The sequence below is a fragment of the Podarcis vaucheri genome (assembly GCF_965113315.1).
Source record: "Podarcis vaucheri genome assembly, chromosome: 1".
Taxonomy (NCBI): Eukaryota; Metazoa; Chordata; class Lepidosauria; order Squamata; family Lacertidae; genus Podarcis; species Podarcis vaucheri.
This window is the reverse complement of record NC_138759.1, coordinates 40,851,929-40,877,192: the sequence shown is the minus strand read 5'-3', so window position 1 is coordinate 40,877,192 and position 25,264 is coordinate 40,851,929.

Here is a 25,264-nt window from a genome sequence, read left to right as displayed (position 1 = left end):
GGTACAGTTATCCAACCCCTGAGCCTTTTGATGGCAGTCCTGTACTGGGAAGTTTTTTAAATCTTCAATTTTAAATGTTTTGTGTTTTTATATATGTTGGAAGCTGTGTATAAATAGTTACATTATCATTATGGAATGGGCGTCCCTGTTTTCTTTGGAGAAATGTTGGAGGATATATATATATATATATATATATGCAGGTTTTGGTGTCTTCGGGTGTCTTCCCGTGTAAGAGTCGGGGTGTCTGTGCGACGTTTCGACGAGGTCTCACTCGTCATCTTCAGGCTGGTGCTTTCGGCTTCTTGTTACTGGAACAGAGCAGAATCTGGTGTTTGAGTTCCTATAAATACTGTTGAGGGGTGTGGTGTATAGCCTCCAAATTAGCCCTCCCCACAAAAACCGACACCAGAACCAGAGGCACACAGAACGCCGTCACCAATCAACCACACCAGACCCAAACCCAGACCCTCTCCACAGACATATTACAGACTCCATCCAGTAGCCAAACTATAGTGGCACCTCCGGATGCTGCACCCCCCTGCAATCCCTACACAGATCTGGCTGGCACAAGGCACAAAACCACAGCTCGCCCCTATACACGAAGCCAAGCCAGAGCACAACTAAATGCAGCACAGCCATCTTCTCAGAAAAACTCTTCACAAGCTCAAGAGGTCAAGACACAAAAGCTTTAGCAACTAATCTACACTTAATGACCCACCCAGTGGTATTCAGAATATCACTCATGAATTCACTCAAGATATCCCTCAAGTAATTAAGGAACAAAAGAAGAAGAGGCACACTAATCTAGGAACTTCCTCTCTGCCCAGTACGTTGGAGGCTATACACCACACCCCTCAACAGTATTTATAGGAACTCAAACACCAGATTCTGCTCTGTTCCAGTAACAAGAAGCCGAAAGCACCAGCCTGAAGATGACGAGTGAGACCTCGTCGAAACGTCGCACAGACACCCCGACTCTTACACGGGAAGACACCCGAAGACACCAAAACCTACATTCCTGTACCCGTGAAAATCTACGAAAGCATATATATATATATATATATATATATATATATATATATATATATATGCAGGTTTTGGTGTCTTCGGGTGTCTTCCCGTGTAAGAGTCAGGGTGTCTGTGCGACGTTTCGACGAGGTCTCACTCGTCATCTTCAGGCTGGTGCTTTCGGCTTCTTGTTACTGGAACAGAACAGAACAAGAAGCCGAAAGCACCAGCCTGAAGATGACGAGTGAGACCTCGTCGAAACGTCGCACAGACACCCCGACTCTTACACGGGAAGACACCCGAAGACACCAAAACCTGCATTCCTGTACCCGTGAAAATCTACGAAAGCATATATATATATATATATATATGCTTTCGTAGATTTTCACGGGTACAGGAATGCAGGTTTTGGTGTCTTCGGGTGTCTTCCCGTGTAAGAGTCGGGGTGTCTGTGCGACGTTTCGACGAGGTCTCACTCGTCATCTTCAGGCTGGTGCTTTCGGCTTCTTGTTACTGGAACAGAGCAGAGTCTGGTGTTTGAGTTCCTATAAATACTGTTGAGGGGTGTGGTGTATAGCCTCCAACGTTCTGGGCAGAGAGGAAGTTCCTAGATTAGTGTGCCTTTTCTTCTTTTGTTCCTTAATTACTTGAGGGATATCCTGGGTGATTTCATGAGTGATATTCTGAATACCACTGGGTGGGTCATTAAGTGTAGATTAGTTGCTAAAGCTTTCGTGTCTTGACCTCTTGAGCTTGTGAAGAGTTTTTCTGAGAAGATGGCTGTGCTGCATTTAGTTGTGCTCTGGCTTGGCTTCGTGTATAGGGGCGAGCTGTGGAAGAAGCCGAAAGCACCAGCCTGAAGATGACGAGTGAGACCTCGTCGAAACGTCGCACAGACACCCCGACTCTTACACGGGAAGACACCCGAAGACACCAAAACCTGCATATATATATATATATATATATATATATATATATATATATATATAGTCACTGGGAGTGGTCATTCAGAATTTGGAGGCAAGTTTCCATCAGTTTCCATCAGTACGATGCTGCTGCTCAGCTCTATTTCTCCATAATCTCTGAATCAGGAGAGATCATGTGGGCCCGGACCAATGCCTGGAAGTAGTGTGAGGGATGGATGAAGGAAAATAAGCTGAGCTTGAATCCTTGCAAGACAGAGGCATTGTGGGTGAGTAGTTTTCATGTCTGAGAAACTGGTCAATTGGCTACCCTGGTGATGTTGAAGGAGCATATACCGTATGCAGTCCAGGGTTGCTTCTAAATCTAGCTTTGTCACTGGAGACCCGGGCAGCCTCAGTACCTAGAAACACCTTTTATCAGCTGTACCTGGTATGGTTGATTTTGCCATATGACCTGCACAGCTTCACAGCAGGATGAACATGGGTTTCTAACATCATGTCAACAAAATGTGGAAGGTATTTTCTTTACCAGTGCTCCAGTTTGTTTCCATTAGAAACCCAGACACAGAACCATAAATTGTCACTAAAAGCAGCCTTGAGAATTAATTATTCAGATTAGGAATAAAATAAATTCCTGCTTCTGAGTGAACACAACTGTATAATATGTACAGTGTTAGTTGGTGCCTGGACAACACACTGTTAATTCCAATGGATTTCTTTTTATCATAAAAAAAGGATTTGCACTGAAGGGCAAAGACCACCTCCATATGCATCCAGACTGCATTACAATCTAATCCATCACTTTATACATTTATAGGTGCCTGCTTTTTCTGGCTTGCTAAAAGGGACATCATAAAAAAGGTCCATGTGAAAAGCTAGTTTAAATTTCATGTGTTTTCACTTGGAAAGTATCTGGCTAGATGAACACCAGTTCCAGCATCAGACACTTCAGTGACCAAGAATAAATAAATCCTTCTTTGGAAGATGGAAGTGAGAGAGTTTAAACTGTATTTTGGGCAGTAGGCATCTCTTGCCATTATTTCCAACCCCCTCAGGTGGCTACAGAGCTTTTCATTCAATGAAAATAACATGAAAGTTACATTAATAAAAATGGTGTTAAGTTGTTCATGAATGAAAAATAAGGGACTCGTTGACATCCATGGGGAAAACATGTACCTAGCTGGTTTCTAGACTGAAGCCAATGAAGTGGTAGAAAGTTCGGCATCAACTGTGAAGCTATACTCAGTATGACAATTTATTCCCTTGGGGAAGGTTTCCAAAACAGTGTGTGCAGTAATGTTCATATGCGTGGGAGGTGAGTGTCCCTCTCTCCAATTATATATTATTGGGTTTTTGTATAAGCGCCTGCCATTTACCCTTTGGAAAACTGACCCCCCCCCACTGTCCTACCACAATACCATCTTTTATTTGACTTTACTAAACATGAATCGTAATGGTTGCATCTGGAAGACAGTGGGAAATAAGCCCGAACTTGACTTCCAAGCTCTGTGTTTCATTTGAAGTAATCGGAAGTGTCACCTCATGCTCTAAGTGTAGAAAACAAAAAGGGCAAGGTGTTTCACAGTGACAGAGGGCATTTAACACAACAGAAGGGGAATGGGGAATTTCAGACTGAGATAATGGACATTGGTTTCAATAGAGACCAGTGCTGCAGAATTACATTAGAATATAGTTTCTGCAATATGTCTCCTAATGATTTGCAATTGCATTTTCTAAGACTCCATATGTAAATGTTTCAATTTGATTTTAATGAACAAATAAGCAAACAAAAGTCTTACATTCTTTTCCCTGAATTAATTTTACCCAGCAATCCCAGTCACATTCATAAGGGAGAAACTACATGTTCAGTCTCCAGATTTTCAGAAAAACCCTTGAAGGACCTATTATTAATATTTGCTCTAGAGGTTTCACTGGTAACATCATTATGATTCTTTCTTAATTTTGTTACAAGTCTGTAAAACCACATAGAATATTAATTCCTCAACATCCTTCACCAGAGCTCCCTGAGATTGGAATAATTCAAAGAAATAGCACAGAGTTCCTGTTTCTGACATATCCTAGGAATTTCCCCACTAAATCAAGTATTTCCCCATCTCTTCAGTGGTAGACTTTGTGCAGCAGCACCCCCAGATCTGAAGAAAGATCTCCCTGCTTTCTTTGTGACATTATTGTACCAGTACATAATTTCAGCTGCATAAACATCCCAGATGACATCAAAACGGCTGGAGGGTCCACAATATGGAACGGTATGGCTGTGCTACTTCTGCTGCTCTACAGCAAAGTGCAGCCAGCTTCATTACAGCTACCAGAAATATGTCCGTTCATCTCTCAAGAATGCTAATTGCTAAGGCTGCTACTCAATAATATGAATATTAACTGATTAAGCATATGAGTTTGGTTAATTAATCGACTGATTAAATCTGCTTACAAAAAAGAAACACTTTTAAAATATGATGCATGTACTTATCATAGCAGGCATCATATCGGTGCCTAAAGTTTCTTAGCTATGCAGGAGGGCTGATTGGCATGCAGTGAAACACCTTCCCAGCCAACATGTTTTGTGACATTCTTAACATGCTGTCTTGTGGCGAGGTCACTTGATGCCATGCAAGCTGCTCTTATGCATATTTGCTCAGAAGTAAATCTTACTCTCGAGTAAGCGAGCATAGGATTGCAGCCCAAATCATTACTTTGATAATGCCCCCATTGGGTAGGTGATTGAAGTGATGCAAGGTGTTACAGAAATGTGATTGACACAGCAATATCTGTGGCGCTTCATTCACATGTGCAAGTCACCAGTAAATGCTATGGTGCTGAGCATGGAAGTGTGAAGCCAGTGCAAGTCACACACTTGTGAAGTGCACTGTGCTCTGTGCTTCCTACAGTATTGACGTTCTTGTGAACCAAGTCAGCCGCCGTGATGTTACATTTCATCCTGGAGGCATAGCTGTCAACTTTTCCCTTTTCTTGCGAGGAATCCTATTCGGAATAAGGGAATTTCCCCTTTAAAAAGTTTTCTAAACTGTACAAAAGGGGGTTAAATGCAATATTCGCTATAGAACATAATTCAAAACTGCATTCAAAAAAACATGGCATAGTCTTTGCTTGTTTGATTCCTTGTTTATTTGCATGTGTGGGGTGCGTTACTTCACAACTTCCCCTTGCTACACAACAAGTTCCCCTGGCTTATAACTTGTTTTGAACCTTCACAAGTTTTCTAAAGCATGAAGCATTAGTTTAAAGATGATGCACTTACGTATCATAGCAGGTGCCATCTTGGTGCCATAGTTCTGGGACTTTTCTATCACTTTACATCAGGCACTGGGGGAATCAGAAGCGATACAAGTGAATTGCATTGCCTCTGGTATTCTCCAAGGCCTCTTGCAAGAGGAAAGATATTAGCCACCCATTCTCCCAGATGTCCCTTTCAAAGATGGAGTTGGCTACCAACTAACCAACCAATTCCCCAGTGGGCAGTAAACTGAAAATATATACATGATTTTCAATCCTAATAACAATATAATGTCCAATTTATCCCCCAAAGAAACAACAGTTGTAGCAGATGCTTTTAAGACTAAGGATGTTTCCATAAGTAATGTACAGTAAGTCCACAAGCCAAAGAAACCTCTACAGAAGTTAGCATTGGCCAAGGTAAAGAGTAATGATGAAAACTGAAAAGCAAGCCTTCAACTGTAACGTGATGCTATGAAATTAATTACAAAAGCTAGACAGCTTCGGAAATTGTATTATTCTAGGGAAATGGGGAATGTGATCATAATATGTAAATTGTGATGTCACCAAAACAAGCAATGGAAAATATTTATTTTGGCTTGTGCCTATATTGGAGGGTTTCCAGTTATTACTGTAGCACAAATGTCACAGAGATTACACTGAGTTACTAGGAACTACTGAAAGGGGTATTGTAGCGAGACCTCTTCATTGCTCTCCAGTGCATATTGGGTTTCATTCCGTTATGTAACTAAGCTCACGCTGATGGTATTTTTTTAAAAGTTTGATTAAAATAGTAGCAGTAGTTGATGGGAATGGCTGTTGTTAACTTCTGACATTCTTGGAGAGGCTACGAAAGAATAATTGCCAGCGATAGTCCATGTGGTGCTTTATAGATCTTAGAGTGGAGCTCTTGAGCTCAAGTTATAACCTTAAAAGGTATTTGCTTATACCGAGCAGAAGGATCTCTGCTTGCGAGAGCCAGCCAAATGACAACTCACCGAACAGGAAAGCATTAGGATTTTTAGCTGCGTAATGTTCCTACAAGCGGCCCGTGCTGTGCTAATAAAACTATTGTGACTGGCATCGTTTGCAGTGGAAACTGACAGATGAAGCAGTTAAGTACTTTTTCAGAAAAGTTCCAACAGTAAATCATTAAAGCACACAAACAATCCTCCTTCGTCAGGCTGCAAATTGTCTCATAAAAATGATCACAAATCGAAAACAATGTAAACAAACAAATCGACAACTAATGAACATCTTCCCCCCACTCCCATCCCCCACTGTAAATAGATCTACAACTTAGGAGAACATTTATCCAACACATTGTCAACTCATCGTAAACACATCTACAACTCATTACCCAGTATGTTGTCACCTCATTGCAATTAAAGACAGTTGCAGCCTAACAGTAGTGTTTCCTTACACAAAATCAGTTTAATATCCTGATGGCAGGATGCCTCCAAGTATGAGTTAGGCTGCATTTGATGCATTCTCCTTATGCCCCTATAAGGACAACACCAAAGCAGAAGTGTTACTTTTCTCTTTGTTGTCCATGTATACACTTCCAACAAGAGTTATATAACCACCCAGAACAGCTCCACAAGACTGTCCTTTCTTCTGCACCTCTGCCACCAACATTGCATAGTCTGTAAATAAACAGACCTATTTTTCAAGCAACCAGGCTGTTATGTACTGAGTTGAATAGGATCCAAAATGCAGCAGTCTGATTGGACCTAGAACAATAGGATTCAGAATGCAGCAGTCTGATTGGTCCTAGAACAATGCAGCAGTATGATTGGTCCACAGGAGCCACCCAATCCAGCTCCAGGTGGAAGTGAATCCACAACCTGATTGGCCTACAGGAGAATCCTACAGGAGAATCCCGGAATTAGCCAATCGCATGCAGCCCATTGTGTAAATAATGTATATAAAGCAGATAGTATGGGGGAACTTCCATTCCTCCTCACCACTATGAGCTGAATAAATAGCATGAAATCCACTCTCGACTCTGAGTATATTTCACAGGCATTGCCTTAAATGTGTCTGCATTTGACTGGTCATGCTTCATCTGCCTCAAGGTCCCCCATAAACCTGGTTTAGGTGTTTGAAGATGGTAGGAGACATGGCCTGTATGTTTACAGTCAACCTGGTCTTCAGTTAGGTGGCTTTCTTTTTATGTCAGAAGATACCCATGTCTAACATTAGCCCCCAGACCTAGCCACTATTTATGCTGTAAACTGCATGCTGCACTTCAAATTAAAAGAGACACACATATTACACAGCACAGATTTCGCAGTAAATTGCAGCAACCATATTGATGAGTTTGGCAGACAATGGCAATTGTTAGAGTGGCAAAATGTGGGGTCATATAGAGCAGGCTTTGGCCTTGTGACACATCTGTAATCTCAACTTCAGCAGGTTATATTTGAGTAAAAGAAAGCTTTTAAATATAGGATTTTTGAAGGATAGATCAAGTGTGTGTGTATGTGTGTGTGTGTGTGTGTGTGTGTGTGTTGATCTATCAGCCCACTAAAGCTTATCTATCACTCACCATGTGTGACTTTCAAGGTCACCTTGGCACACAGATAACGGGTAACAAAGTGTTTGAAGAGAATGGATCACTTTTGGCTTTCATTCTCCACAGGTTGATTCCTCATGGTGGTACAAATACTCTGGGATCCCTTGGAAAGTAAGCAGTGTTTTCGTCAAATTCAAAGCACAAGCAAGAGGTGATCCAGCCTAATATAGAACATAAGTTTCTAACAAAACAAATAAAGTATTTCGGTCAACAGAGAGATGTTTTTAAATGTAGTCCTGCTTTGCCTGATATTTATGAAGGTAGAGGAGAAGCAGCAACCTCCTCTCTGTTGTGACATCCAGTAGAGATCAGACAGATTATTGATGGGGATTGTCAATGTCCCTATGGCAAGGCAGGCTGCTAGTGTCTCAGTCATTTGGCAGCACTCATTAAATTCATTATTCAGCCAGATGTACTCTGGGCTACATGCATGCATCATATACAGACAAAAAAAGAGGCCTAATCCCAAACCCATCGAGGGCAGTAGGAAATTTCCGACTAATATGAGTAGGTTTTATTTTTAAGATTCATATGCTTTTCCAAACTTCCCCTGTTTTTTTGTTTTTTTAAGATGCCTGCCCATTATTGAACTTATTTTTAAATTCTGACTTCACTGTTATGGTCTCTGTTTTCTTTAGGAACGTGTTCCCTTTCTTTGTTTTGGCATGGGTATTATCTCAATCACTCTAGAAAATACTCCCTCATGATTAAAACCTGGCTTCTTTACAAGCCTCATTTTATCTGTTAAATATATCCATATCTTCTTTCTCTAACTGCACAGGAGGTCTAGAGTAACATCCAAGAATCTCCAGGACAAGCAACCTTTATTTTCCTTAACTTCTTTCCAAACTGTCTCTCATGTCAGACAAAATATTTATGTCTGTTTCCTCTGCAGACGCAGTATAATCAGAGAAACTAATTTACTGTGAGTGGAAAGTCTAAATTCTGTGTTCAAGGGATAGGTTTCCTGCACTACACCACTATCTGACACACTGAGGTTATGTCCTTTTTGAAACAGAAAGATTTTGTGTACGTATGAAAGATCACAAACACACAAAGTTCAATACTCATTTTACATTTTGAGATAACTTAATGAATCCCCAATTCCAAATGGAAACCCAAAAGTACACTCAACCTTAGTAAAGGGTTTTTGGTTTTTTTTGTGTTTTTTTGCCAGACTTAGACTGTTTCCCTGATGTTATATGGGTTTGTACAGGCACCAAGGGCCTCTTCACAGATGACATATTTTCTACACAGAAATTAAATTAAATAGCAGGCATGGGGAACATCCACAACATCTACCAGTCAGGCTATGTTGTTTGAAGCAGATGGGTGTTGGAAGCCACAGGTTCCCTATCCCTGACTTACTAGAGGAGGGCAACATTCACCTTTTTTAAAAAAAAAAATCATATTGGAAGTGTGGGGCATGTGTGTTTATTTTCCCGCGAGCACAGAGTTTTTCTATATGATGTGTAAAAGCATAAGATGTGAAGGGGTCATGACAGGTGACCATGGTTTCGGAATAGTGAAATATGCCCCAGCTGAGCTGCAAGTTTGAAAGAGGTACTTTATTTTTCCTTTAAAATTATTCAATGGGACTTTAGGCATACCCAAAACTTGGGGACATCCAGTGGGATTTACCCCCGTCCCCTCCTCCATTTTGTTCTTTGCCACATCAGAAACTACTTTTGAAAGTCACTTTAATTTCAAAAATGGTTGGGCACCATGGTGAAATAGGATTTGGTCCAATCCAGTCTTTGGTCTAATCCAGCAGGCCTTATGTTTCCCTCATGGTTTAGGGTCCATAGAAATAGTTATGCAGTTCTTTCAGTCCCAGAAAGGTGTTTTTTTAGAGGGGAGACTCCGAGATGAATTCCACCAAGGTCAGAACATGCAGGATGATATTCAGCAAAATAAAACAGTTCTGCTACCAGGCTAAGGTTCCAGATTGTGAAAGCAAGGCAGGATTAGTGTTAAGTGGCGGACTTTGGGCTTTCAAATTGCAGTGGGACCCTGTGCGATACCTTAATTCAGCACCCCCTACCTCTCGCCTTCCATTGTTCCTCATTGTTGTAGTACATCCTGTTGCATCCTCTGAGTTTGATGCACAGTGCAGGAAAACAGGTTGCGCTACCCTAAGTCTGCCTCTGCTGGTGTGAACTTAACTGCTGACACCATGGGGATCTGGCCATCAGCAGTGCCTGGTTTTAGACCACCTGCAATTACAAGAATTATAATAACAACATCGCACCTTTAATGTAGCACTTCCAAGTATTAGTATCTTCCATATAACAGATGAGGGGACTGAGGTTGTCAGGAAGTAGCCTGCATAGGTCTCCTATTGAATACGTAGCAGATTTCCTGATGTTAAACATTGTGCTACAGCAACTCTTTCTTATAGAGGTCATACATAAACCATTATAAGGTCCTCGGAAAAAGAGCAGGGTAGAAATATAGCAGAACGTAGAAGTCTAACAGAGACACTTGCAGGTATTCATCTAAGGTTGATTTTGACTTGTTTCCTGAAGTATGTGAAGCAGTGTGCTGTTATTGTGGGTGTACTTAGTGGTATATCTATATCTATATCTATATCTATATCTATATCTATATCTATATCTATATCTATATCTATATCTATATCTATATCTATATCTATCTATCTGGTCATATGCATATATATAGTGTGTCTCTCATATATATATATATATATATATATGCTTTCGTAGATTTTCACGGGTACAGGAATGCAGGTTTTGGTGTCTTCGGGTGTCTTCCCGTGTAAGAGTCGGGGTGTCTGTGCGACGTTTCGACGAGGTCTCACTCGTCATCTTCAGGCTGGTGCTTTCGGCTTCTTGTTACTGGAACAGAGCAGAATCTGGTGTTTGAGTTCTTATAAATACTGTTGAGGGGTGTGGTGTATAGCCTCCAACGTTCTGGGCAGAGAGGAAGTTCCTAGATTAGTGTGCCTCTTCTTCTTTTGTTCCTTAATTACTTGAGGGATATCTTGAGTGAATTCATGAGTGATATTCTGAATACCACTGGGTGGGTCATTAAGTGTAGATTAGTTGCTAAAGCTTTTGTGTCTTGACCTCTTGAGCTTGTGAAGAGTTTTTCTGAGAAGATGGCTGTGCTGCATTTAGTTGTGCTCTGGCTTGGCTTCGTGTATAGGGGCGAGCTGTGGTTTTGTGCCTTGTGCCAGCCAGATCTGTGTAGGGATTGCAGGGGGGTGCAGCATCCGGAGGTGCCACTATAGTTTGGCTACTGGATGGAGTCTGTAATATGTCTGTGGAGAGGGTCTGGGTTTGGGTCTGGTGTGGTTGATTGGTGACGGCGTTCTGTGTGCCTCTGGTTCTGGTGTCGGTTTTTGTGGGGAGGGCTAATTTCCATATATATATATATAAACACCGAATGGGGGATGCATGAGCTTTTGGTTTTTTTCGATATCTGGAAACTAAGAGGACCAGAAAAGTTAGAAATAGTTGCTTTGCAATGAAAGCAATAATTGTATTTAACATGGCCTTTCCCCCCATTTGCAATGTTCCCTTTAATTTTCTGTTAAAAATAAGGAGAGGAAGGAGAACCAGGTACTGAGAAAATCAGCAGGTATGTCAAAAATGGTTTTGGTTGCCTTCTGGTATGGAACTGTTGCCCTTGGCAACACAACCCACAATGTACATGAGGGCCCCCTAAATCCCCAGAGAAGTTTTTTTGGGGAGCACTGTGTGCTGCAGGGGGTGATGGAGAACATGAGAAAGTCCTCTTCTGCAGGCTTCTGTGTTCACAGTGCTCCGAATTCTGGGCATATGAATTGAACAGGTGAAGCTCTCCTCCCCTATCTCATCACTATATCACCATGCCAGAAAAGGCTTCGCTCCAATATTTCTCCAATGAAATAATAATAATAATAATAATAATAATAATAATAATAATAATAACAACAACAACAACAACAACAACTACCCCACCTATCTGACTGGGTTGCCCCAGCCATTCTGGGCAGCTTCCAACATATATACAAACATACTAAAACTTTAAACATTAAAAAATTTCCCTACACAAGACTGCCTTCAGATGACTCAGGGGTGAGATAACTCCACACCCTCCAACATTTCTCCAATGAAAACAGGGATGTCCTAAGGAAAAGTGGGACATTCCGGGATCAAATCAGAAACTGGGATGGTTTCTGTAAATCTGGGACTGTCCCTGAAAAATACAGACAATTGGAGGGTCTGGAATCAACAGGCACAAAGGGCCAGAAGCAAGGAACTGTAAAAATGTTGGCAACCTTAGTAGAAAACACAATAACCTGCCCAATCATTTACTATAAAGAAAATGAGCAATGATGTTGTACTACGTTCTCCTCCCAATGGCTTCTTTGCTTGTTGCATAATTTGTTTTGGTCCCCTAAGCTCACATTAAGCCACCACAGACATTTTCCTGAACCTCTTGTCTGAAAAGCAGAAAACAGCAACAGCACTCCATGCAATAAGTAAATCTCTTGTTTATGTGCTCCCAGTATTAAATATAAAACATTTTCATTTCCTTTGTATAGGAAATTCAATAGGGCCAGGAAAAGGGGTCAGCCAAGTACTATGACTCCCACTATAAAAAGTGAGTGGTGCTAATATTCCTTTTTCTGTTCTCGTGCAACTGCAAATAGCCAAACAGATAAAATATAGCTTTCATAAAAGTGCAGGTACAGTAGAGAATTAGCATGAGACTTGGTGCAGGCAACTTGCGAATGGAAGGTTGGTCAGGAGCTCAGATTTATGCCTCAAAATTTGAATAGTTTTCTCTGGAGGTTGTCTTGAAAATATCGTTGTGGAGAGACGTATCAGCTCACTTGTACATATTCCGGGGATTGTTTTCAAAATAGCAGGGACTAAAGGAGCTTTATGCTCAGGAGAATCCTGTTGGATCTGTTAGGGTTTAGGAACGATGGGAAAGGGTATTTATAACTAGCAAATACCTTATAGATGAATAAACCATTTAAGAAAGTGAAAGTGGGGAGGGAAATAGAGATGTGAAGCAATTTATATATCTATGCAAATGTACATCTTTATTTATACACACATAGCAGTGACATATGGTTCTCCCTCACTGGGAGAATACCAACATTAGGGGATTTTTAAAGGTCATGCATTGTGCTCAAATGTAAACACAGAGAAGGTTTTCGCCTATAGATTTAAGCCTCAAATTGAATTCAGGCACTGGTAATTTAGTGGTCAAAACAAGGTTATTCATGGTACGTCTAGGACAATTTTAGTATCTCAAGAACACGAGGTCACAGGCTGGAGTTAAGAAGAGAGCTTAAGCCAATAAGTAATTCAAGCAGCCTTTAATTACATAACAGGGGGTTAAATTAAGGAACACACTGCTGAAAGCAGCAAGGGATGCAAGAATTGTAAATCAGTTTAAGAAAGAGCCCAGAAAGAGGCAATCAAAAAATAAAACAAATCAATATTTTAAAAGAATGGCCAGGGTTAACAGGGCAAGCAGCCATCCATTGTAAGTGCCTCATCATTTAAATTCCCCAGACTTAGAAAACAATCCCCACCCCTCTGTTTTCCATACATACATACATGATCATGTGTTCTTCTTTGTTCAAAGTCTATACGCTAAAATTTCAAACTTAAATCACAGATTAATAGCTATATGTATTGTGACTAGTTTACTTTGATCCTGGAAACAGATGTAAAACTCATGTAAATAAATGCAAGGCTACTTTAGAGAGCACTTCGCACCGATATCTAATTCCAAACTGGAAAAAGTGGGTGGCAATTTGTTGGCAAACGATTGTGGGCTATGCCATTTTCAGAAGTCCTGCTAGCTCACTTGTACTAGTAGAAATCAGGGCTCAGTGTGATGATGATGATAATAATAATAATAATAATAATAATAATAATAATAATAATAATAATAATATATTACTTTTCCCCGCCCATCTCGCTGGGTTTCCCCATCCACTCTGGGCAGCTTGCAACAAGAGATTGAAAATACAGTGTAAATCCCATGTGGCTAATAGTTACCCAATCAGATTGATTCAGCACACTTAACACATAAAAATGACCTAATTCCTCCTGAATGATACTGCTTTTGACATCAGTGCTGCAGAGAGAGGAGCAGTTCTATCTACCAGATTTCGGTTCAACTCTCGAGAGTTGTAAGGGCATTCATAAAATAGCACAGCGGACACTGGCCCCTCATGCTATACCACTGAGCTGATTCTCCTTAGTTAGTGCTCAATTATTCACCCCAGGAATTCTATTTCCACAAATCCATTTTTCTCTCTTATAGTTTATACTAGTTCCAGGCTACATATCATATTTTATTCCCTCTACAGAATAAACAGTAGTTCTTGTGATTTTGTTTCTAGTTCTCTTTGTTTCTAGCTTACACACTAACCATGTTTTAATAATGACACTTAGCCACGGTGGCTTGGTCATGTATTTTGGGTTTACCATGCTCCATTCCTCCTACATAGCAAAATCCACCAGGAGCAGTTATTATTTTGGTGATGATAGTTGTTGAACGTTGTTATTAATGTAGGACAGACACAAAGAAGGGGAGCCCCTACATTGAGAGCCAATGTAGTGTAGTGGTGAAAAGTGGTAGTCTTGTAATCTGGTGAACCGGGTTCGCGTCCCCACTCCTCCACGTGCAGCTGCTGGGTGACCTTGGGCCAGTCACACTTCTTTGAAGTCTCTCCTCACAGCATGTTTGTTGTGGGGGAGGAAGGGAAAGGAGAATGTTAGCCGCTTTGAGACTCCTTCGGGTAGTGATAAAGCCAGATTTCAAATCCAAATGCTGCTTCTTCTTCTTCCTACAATTTAAATGTAGATTGTATGTGTGGGAAGACAAGAGAAGGAAAAGGATGTGAAGAAATCAATGCTTAGGCTTTTATTTCAGTAACAGGACCTCACAAGTTAAGCCACGCAAAGTCTGGGGCTGACATTTGGTTCAGTGCTGCCAAAATGTCTTGACACCATGGGAAAGGTTTGGTCCAGCTTTAGGTTATCATCCTGGCCTGGCCTGTGATCTTTCACTGCTGCAGTGGTTGTTGAACTGGAAACACTTATTTCCTAGCAGAGCACTTCATAGGTCCAGACCGTGAAAGATGGTTTACAGCATTCAGGCAAAATACATAGAAAGCTACTGGATGTTGTGCAGATGCATTCTTTACCAGCCACAGTGGTGCTGTGAGGGGAAAGGAGTAGGGAAGAAAGGAGGTTGCCTGCTTACCAGCTTTCTCCAGGAGATTGTCTGTACCACTGCTTAGCTGCTAACTCACTCCCAGGAATTTTTGCTTTCCCTATGCAACCCACTTAAGAGGAATAAAAACCCCTAAACTTTATTGAGTTTACAGATGAGTAAGTCTATTTGGATCACATTGCTAAAGCCCATACTTTGTGAGACACATTTTTGTCTTCCTCTCAAAATAGCAGAAACCAAAGTCATCCCATCAGGCTGAAGGAGCATTTCCATCCCCAGCCCAGACACTGAAATCCAGCGCTGAGTGCCCTCTGTCAGTTCCCTCATTGCAAGAGATGAGGTTACAGGAAACCAGGCAGAGGGCCTTTTTGGTTGTGGTGCCCGCCCTGTGGAATGCCCTCCCAGCAGATTTCAAACAGATAAACAGCTATGTGGATTTTAAAAGACATCTGAAGGGAAGTCTTTAGTGTTGTACTGTGTTTTTACTATTTTTTGTTGGGAATCGCCCAGAATGGTTGGGCAGCCCAGTCAGATGGGCAGTATATAAACAAACAAACAATCAAACAAATGTTGTTGTTGTTGTTGTTATTATTAATGAGTGGGGGATTCTGGACAGACAAAAAGAAGTACTGCTTCACACAACACATAGCTGAAGTATAGCATTCGCTGCCGGTGGATATAGTGATGGCTGCCAACTCAGATGGCTGTAAGAGAGAATTAGACAAATTTATGGAGGTTAAGGCCACTTTTTATTTTTATTTATTAACTTCCTAAATCTTCTATATCTGAGATCACATTAAATATAATATAAAAGCACAATAAAAATACTTGTCATGGTGACTCAATATTAACTTCAGTTTCAGAAGCAGTATACAAACTGCTGAGGAATATACCGTATTTTTCACTCTATAAGGCGCACCAGACCACAAGACGCACCTAGTTTTTGGAGGAGGAAAACAAGAAAAAAATATTATGAATCCCAGAAGCCAGAACAGCAAGAGGGATCACTGCGCAGTCTCTTGCTGTTCTGGCTTCTGGGATAGCTGCGCAGCCTGCATTCGCTCCATAAGACACACACACATTTATCCTTACTTTTTAGGAGGGGAAAAGTGCGTCTTGTAGAGCGAAAAATACAGCAAGCAGAAGGATGCTTCTGCAATCACATCCTGCTTGTGGGCTTCCCATAGGCATCTGGTTGGCCACTATGGGAACAGAATGCTGGAGGACTAGGCAAGTCTGTGATCTTATCCAGCAGGGTTTTTCTTAAGTTCTCATTTCCATCCTTCAGACAGTGGCTACAGCTCATTGGAAGAGCACATGCTTCCCACATAGACAGTTCCTTCTTCAATCCCTGATCTCCCACCTTAAATGGTCTCAGGTAGAAGGCTTGGCAAATGCCTCTGCCTGGAATTGTGGGGAACTTCCGACGAAACAGAGAGTGCTACATTAGGTGATCCCTGGTCTGATTCCATACAAGGCAGCTTTATACAGAGATTGGAATTTTGTGAAAAATAATGCCTTTCTTGGCCATGTTCTGACACAGAATTGACCCCTTCTACACAAGTGAATGCAGTGAAGTAAAATTTGACCTCCGGAGCAACAGTACTGGAGGAGGCTGACTGTTCTGGAAGGTATCAAATTGGTGATGTTGGATTTAATTGCCTTTGTTTATTGCTCCTTGATACCTACTATTATTGTCTGATTTATTAATAGCTGTTTCATCTGGGTGTGTGTGAAATCCTAGTTCCTTTGTCTGCATATCCTTTGGCTCCAAGAGGCTCTTGAGAGGACATTTATTAGATTTAAACCAATACCTGGATGGCATTACTGCTAGAGCAGCAGTGCGGATTTTAACTGAATGGACATGGAAAATCTTGTTTTATGCCTCTCAACTGTTTCTTCCATAGCAGAAAGAGATAAAGAATTGATTAAGAAAAAAACCCAGAAGAATAAATAAAAGTGAAAAATCTGCTGATGCAACACTACATGAAGAATTGCATTGCTTATTTTTAGATTTATGCGCGGAAGACAAAGAAATCCATATGAACCCCTGCCTGTATCTCTCCTTCCAGCCCTTAAAAGAAAGAAAGAAAGAAAGAAAGAGTGGAGGGGGAGAGTAAGTGTAATCACTTTGACATTATTCTATAGCAACACTTTTTCATTCCCTGCTATTGATTTAAAGCTTCTCACTTTCCTCACCCCTGTCAAAACTTCATGCACAAGTCCTAAGCTTGGGAGCAGAAATCAGTATTGTCTTGTTTTGAGTGCCATTGCTTTGCGATCTTAAATGGTCCCTAAACCCTTTTGTCAATACGTATTGATGGGATCCACAGGCACTCTGAGTGATCCCACTCTTGAGGGGCATAAACCAATAGCCATAGGGAAAGGGGAAGGGGGAGTATGCTCCAGACTTCAGTTGGTAAGGCAACAACACATAGCCGAATGGTCCATTGACAAAGTGTCAGACATTTCAAATCTTTGATTAGCTCTCTGGCTAATGCCATGCTAAGCAGAAACATTACTCTACCCCCTGAAGCAGAAGCAGGAACACTTGTGCACATGCGCGCACACACACACGCGCACACACACACACACAATGGTCTTTGGGGAAATTAAGCAATGCCGATGAAACAGTGTATGGAGAAAGTTCTTGGATAAATTAACAATGCAATTACATTACATGACACGCGGGAAGATGGATGAGGAAAACTTGGTCTGTATCATGTTCTGTTTTTAAATTGCAATTTATTTGAGGTTTTTAATGGATGCCTTATTAAAACATCTTGGCGTTGGTCGGGCTTCAGCGTATGTCACCGTGGCCCATGATTGATGATACCCTCTGCTGCTTCCCTTGCACTTTTGCAGGGAATTTAAGCAAAGAGGGAATGAGCAGAGCCCCATATTTGTATTGATCGTGTGAAGGTGCACTGCCTGAGAGCACAGTCTAATAACATTCTCTCTTAGTCGAACTGCTCCACATGAAGGCATTTATTGCAAGGATGAAAACATATCGCACAGAATAAAAAGAGCGTCAGACAAACGAAATGGTAAACAAAGGAAGAGGGTGAAAGAGAAGCCGAGGGGGAGAGAGGCAGGAACAGGGACGACGCGTACCTTTAAGCAATGCTCAAACCAAAACAATGTTTCATGACAAATAATATAAGTCATATAACACATAACATTAAAATACAAATTTAAATGCATTATAATTTCAGGATACAGTAGATTGAGGAGGGCTAAGCAGAAAAGCTAAAGACAATCATTTTTCTGTATAATTTAAATGAGAGAACCAGCAAACCTAATAAGGAAACCTAGCCATTAATGACTTGGCTATTTCTCTTTCTACATGCTATTGTATTTCTTCTACATGCTACTGTTAATCAATTTGCCACATGTGTTAAGCAGAATACAAGGAAAGGGAGGGAAAAGGTGGAAAAGGACTTAAAGCCAAGCACTATAAATCTCTTAATTACAATCCACTCGGATGTTTTCTCATGCAAGACCTATTGGAAAAAAATAGAAGCTGCAGAAAAAGAATCTTGAGTTCTTGCCAAATCCCATTCATTCCTGTGGGATTTGTGCAGGAAGTGTTCCTGGTGGTTTTATGCCGATGGTTCTCTCTCTTTCCCTGACTGAGGTTAGATTATCATAATATGGTCTATGAATTTGGCGGTCTTGATTATAGTGGATGGACCCATCTATCAACAAAGTCTTGCCTAACTTGGCATCTCAAAAGGGATTCATATTTCTTAATGGGTGGAAATTGGTCTCCAGCTGTTGCCATGTCACAGACTTCAGTTAGTGAGCATGGCAGAGAAACAGTTTGTTGCAGAAGACAGAGCTGGGGGTTTTAAGTGAAGGTAGCTGAAATTGGGATGCAGTTTAAATCTCTTAATGTGCAATACAAATAACTTTATTGGAAAAATAACAACAATAAGAAGTAAAATGTATAATGTGATCAATGTATCAATAGTAGTTGCAAATTATAGATAGATAGACAATCAGAATTGTATATATAGAAGGATTTATTCGTTGACAGACATTCTATGGACAAATGCGGAAGCAGAACAAAAATATATAAAATGGAGAAAGACAATGCGAAAAATTTAGAGGCGATATAAAAAAGTCAGAAGAAGGAAGGAGGTAAGTCAGCTCCTAGGAGCAAGCATAAATGTAAAATGTAATACAATATATATGTATAGTATGACATTTGTAAAACTAATAAAGATTATCTTGAAGAAAAAAGATATTGGGGTGCAGTCTTGGGGAGAGGGGATAACAACTGTCCTTTTGGGGCAATTCAGAACAGAACTAGTGGTTGCTCTTTAAATCTATAAAACATATATAACCAGGAAATAATAAGTCGTCACTGTTTTATTTTACAAGTAAACTGACCACATAAAGAGCCCCTACCACTTGGGGATGTGGGATACATGCCTCTTTGGTAGCTTCCAATGTGGTATGGGAATTTGAAGATGACTTGCTTATTATATTTCAGGAAACACCCATGATCTCAGATGACAAATGCTGCTGACTGCTTTCCAAAATATATTTTGTGAAGGACAATTACTTCACATCAGCAGTATTTCTGGCTAATGGATATGCACATATTGTATTGTAAACAGAGTTAAGCTCGATGTAAAATAAGATAATGGACCACAGATGAGCTGAAGTAGAACCTCTCTCTGTCTTGCCTCACTATTAAGAATAAAATGTAATAAGAAAAACTGGGATTGAGTGTTATAGTTTGGTTTTGTCAGGTGCCAGTGAATGGGGCTGATATCCTTAGCTACCATCACCATAAGTAATGTTTATGATTGGAAAATAATAACAAAAACATTTGTAGCATTCATCACTGCAGCAAGTGACAGCAGAAGCCATATGTGATGTCACCCTGGAAACTTGTGTACCATTAGAGCATAAGGACAGCATCGCTTATATCATTCTGATATTGTGAAAGTGGTAGAGGTGCCTCTACTATCATTGCTAGCTTTTTCTTTTTTGAAGAAGAAGAAGGCAGGCACATATGTCCACCGCATATGAAAGAACGTTCCCTCCACCTTTTTGCATCTCCAGCACTTATCTGATTCAGTCTTATACATCTTAGCAAGCCTACTCAGAGTTAAATACCATCTGTGAATCTTTTTCAGGTCGTTCTTCTTCAAAGAATAACATGCTATAAACTTCAAGTCACTTTCCCAGAGTTTTTCCCAGAGGTTAAAATCTATATTGAGTTCTATATCCATTGCCCAGTGTGACATTGAGCCTTTAACAAGCTCGTCTTTGGTTTCCTAGTCTAATATCAGATTATACATTTTAGACCAAAGTTTCTCTTTGTTTTGTAGAAGTTCTTTTTTGAGTTGTGAGCTTTGGTCCAAAAAACCATTTTTTTCTTATCTAATTTAAACATTTCATGGAACTGATGGTATTGTAACCAATCTGACACATGGCCCTTACATTTTCCATTGATTTCAGTTTAGATTCTCCCCCTGTAAAGTGCAGCAATTCCTTGTAAGTCGCCCACTGTCTATCCATATTAACTCTCTTAACTGTAATAGCCTCGATAGGAGATAGCCATAAAGGTGTTTTCTTTTCCAGCAGATCTTTATATTTCTCCCAAATTCTATACAGATTCTTCCTAAGAATATGGTTTATAAAACTTTTATAAATTTTCACCTTCCCATACCAAAGACATGCATGCCAGTTGAATTTTAACCAAACTGCAGGAAGCAGTGGAAGACAGGAGTGCCTGGCGTGCTGTGGTCCATGGGGTCACGAAGAGTCAGATGCAACTAAACGACTAAACAACAACAACAAGTCCAGGATGTCTGGATTATCCAATGTAATTCATTCTTTTAATCAACACAAACAGGCTGCCTCATAATATATTTGCAGGTCTGGCATTTTTTTTAGATTTGCCTTGAGAGAGTCTTTAAACCTCTTTTGTTGACCACCAGCATTACTCTTTCCAGTTTAAGTTCGGAATAGAGTAGTTGCTTTGGAAGACGATAATCAGGCATCCGAACAACATGACCAGTCCAATAAAGTTGATGTTGAAGAACCATTGCTTCAACACTGGTGATCTTTACTTCTTCCAGTACACTGGCATTAGTTTGCCTGTCTTCACACGTAATATGTATACATTTTCAGAGACACCGTTGATGGAATCTTTTGAGGAGTTGGAGATGGCACTTATAAGTGGTCCATGTTTCACATGCATACAGTAAGGTTGGTAGTACAATAGCTTTGTAAGCAAGCATTTTGGTTTCTCTGCGAATGTCCTGGTCCTCAAACACTCTGCACTTCAATTGAGAGAAAGCTGTACTTGCAGAGCTCAGGCGATCCTGGATTTCAGCATCAATGTTGGCCGGTGTGGAAAGAAACTGCCCAGGTAGGAGAAGTGATTGACACTTTCCAATGTTACACCATTGAATTTGATTTGTGGTGCTGCAGAGGTGTTGTTTTGTGCTTGTTGGTGCGGCACTTTGGTTTTTTGGATGTTGAGCGATAGGCCAAGCTTTTTGTAAGCTTCTGTAAAGATATTTAGGATGGTTTGGAGGTCATCCTCTGAGTGTGCATACATTACGATGTCATGGAAGTTATGGTAACCTTACTCTTTGCTTTCCGCCTACTCAGAGCTTTCCATCTGTTTGGTATATGTTTTCTACTCCGGTGGAATATGTTTTCCGGTATATGTTTTCTACTCCCTTCAACAAAGTGTAGGATCATGGCAAGGAAAATAATAAATAGAGTTGGGGTGATAACACAGCCCTGTTTAACACCTGATCCCACTTTGAAATTCATTGTTATCTGCAATTGTTGTTGAATATTATCATGGAAGAGCCGAAGGTTGTTCACAAATTTATCTGGGCAGCTGATTTTCAGAAGGACAGTCCACAGGGCATGACGATTTACAGTGTCGAAGGCCTTAGTCGGGTCAATAAACACCATATACCCATAATTATAGTACTAAAGGTAAAGGTAAAGGTACCCCTGCCCGAATGGGCCAGTCTTGACAGACTCTGGGGTTTGTGCGCCCATCTCACATCTATTGGCCGGGGGCCAGCGCTGTCCGGAGACACTTCCGGGTCACGTGGCCAGCGTGACAAAGCTGCTCTGGCGAGCCAGAGCCGCACACGGAACGCCGTTTACCTTCCCGCTGGTAAGCGGTACCTATTTATCTACTTGCCCCCGGGGGTGCTTTCGAACTGCTAGGTTGGCAGGCGCTGGGACCGAGCAGCGGGAGCGCACCCCGCCGCGGGGATTCGAACCGCCGACCTTTCGATCGGCAAGCCCTAGGTGCTGAGGCTTTAGCCCACAGCGCCACCCGCGTCCCGTTAAATTATAGTTAAATTATAGTACTACATATGTACTAAATTGTAAGTATCTTAACTGTTCTGATACTTTGTGCATGAGATCCATGCATCGGATAGTTTGGAAGGTTATATAAAATATGTGTTTCTTTTTGGTGTGTGTACACACATGTGTGTGTTGCAATCTCCTTAATGGTTAGAAATTGACTCCTCCATTTAGGATTTTAACTAACTGAATGAAAAACATTTTTTAGGTGTGTTACGGGCTAGTTCTTGACAAAAATTAGACAAAGCTGCAGATTGTAACAAAAGACAATCTAGTCACAGTTTGTTGCATGATAGAATGCAGGTTACTCAGTACTATGATCAAAGAAAATGTGCTGCAGTACAGCTGCATGTAAGGTCATCATCTGGACAGGGAACATGCATGTTGTAATAATGACAGAAGATGAGACTTTCTGTCTTAGAAAACAATCACTCCCATAAAGTACTCTGGGGTCACCATAGTGGACTCCCTTGTGCCTAAGTGTGCTGTGTTAAGTGCCTGTAGCATCTGGCTAAGAATATGTCAGCTCCCTAACCACGGGTGGTTCTTTTTGGCTGATTGGTTCCTCCTGAGAGAAGCATATATAAAACTGAGCCAAATGCAAACAAAGAGGGATAGAATGAGGACTGCTCCCCCCCTTATTTTACATATGTGGATGTTCCAGCTTGGATATAATTTTCCACGAAGGCAATCACAGCCCTCATCAGACATTCTTCCCCACATGCAATTACCACATGTTTCCAATTGACTTATGTATGAATGGTTGAAAGAGGTAACGCTTGAGGTAGTGAATGGTTTGAATGGCTGTGTGATGTGGATGGTGAGTGAGATGGGCTGTGGTTGTGTGGATGTTGTGTTGTTTGAAATTTTATATGATTGTCTTTTGTAACGTCTAGGCATGCGGATACTGTTTAATGTAGATATTGGTGTTATTATGTACTTATGTATTTACCTGCTGTAAACTGCTTCAAGATCTTTTAGATAGTAAGTGGCATATAAATGGAAATAATGAATAAATGCAATGTTAGGGGCTGAAAGCCTGCAGCAGCGAGCCTGTTGTGCGTGTGAGGCTCCTCACACAATTTAAAACCCTGGAAAATCAGGTTTCTACATCAAGATGGTTGCCTGTATGAGTTAGGCCTACATGTGGAGCACAGGAAAACTGGTGATACAAGGGAGGGACCAGGGAGTACACACACTCCCTCACTCTCCTTTCTCACATTATGGTAACTGTTAAGTTGTGGGTGAACATATCAGACAACACAGCGATTCTCCAAACAGCTCTTGTTTATTCACAGGTCAGAACAGAACAGAACTGAAGGGTTCAGCCAGCCTGCTTAAATAGAGCTCCAGTATAACGTAACTGTAACAACTTTCTGTAACTATCCAATCACTGAACGTCACTTTCGATCCCTTATTTGCATATGTGGACCTGAACTATCTACAGTATCCCCCTGTTGGCCCAGGATAAGAACTTCAATACATAACAGTAACCATATGAGAGGGTTACAGATAGGTAGCCGTGTTGGTCTGCCATAGTCAAAATAAAAAAATTCCTTCCTGTAGCACCTTAAAGACCAACTAAGTTAGTTCTTGGTATAAGCTTTCGTGTGCATGCACACTTCTTCAGATACACACTTCAGATATACATATGAGAGGGAACACCCAAACAGGATCTATCTGCCGCGAAGCAAATTTCTGCATTTCCTCCTCTAGAGACTTGTGTAGGAACTTAGGCATGTATGAAGCAGTCCTCAAACGTTTGGTGGGAGCATTCCTATGGCAGAAGGTGAAGACTGAGGAAAATTGGGAGAGATTTCCCTCAGGAGAAAAACCCAAATGGGAGATGAATGGAAAACCTGGCCTCTCTGTGAGGCTGGTGAAAGGACTGGCAAAGAAGCAGGGTAAGAGGAGCAGTGACTGAGTCAGAGCCTCAGAGCAATTAAAAGCACAGGTGTTTTCTCCGTGTGAGAATCATCTGACATTGCTAGCTTAAACAAGTCTTTTACTACATGCTTTTAAATCTCCCCTGCTTTTAATTGCCCCCAAATAGTTCATGCTCACAATTAAGAAGCTTCTTTTTAATTTGCTTTGCAGTTTCATCTACTGTTTAAAACGGCAGGCCTGATGCCAGCATTCTTGCTAGCAAGAAGCACTAAAATGGCTGCCGTCAACTTGTAGCCATGTTTTACAACACAAAAGAAATGGCTTCTGAAGCAAGGGCTCTCATGCACTTAAACGAAAAGGCTACTTTCTTCCCTGTGATAAATCTTTTCTCTTCGGAATCGGAACCAATGACAAATGCGCCTCTCTCTCTCTCTTTCTCTCTCTCTTTCTCTCTCTCTCTATATATACTTGCTGAAGTCCAATAATTTGCCCTTTTGTCAGAAATGCTTGTCTTGACTAAAAATAAGCTGCTAAATCCATGACATCTAAGATAAATAAAAAGATAGTTTCCAGCACAAATGCAGCCTCCCTCTCCTCGGCATCCAAAGGTCAAAAGCTGCAAAACCTAGTCCATTAACCTCTCTAAATGGTTGTGATATTAAAAACTGACTCTCAATATCCAAGGGTCATGATCGAGAGCAATAACCATCCGCAATAAAGAATTATGACTCTAGTACATTATCCATCTATAAAATGGTCATTTACGACACCAGCATACTGGCCATCTGTGCCAGCTATAGACCACCCATCTCTAAGAATCATTACACACATTCAATTATGGGGTTATGATAGAAGTTGTAAAGTCTTATTAAGTTTCAAAGGAGAGTACAAAGATACCTACTGTGCCTTTAGCAAAGGGGCAGGGAAACTCAACAGCAAATCCTCTACCTGAAGATTTAACTAAGGATGAACGCCTAGCAGGAAATGGCCACTCAAAGGATGCTTTTGAGCACAAGGTGGTAGCTGTGTTTTATGCCACTACATA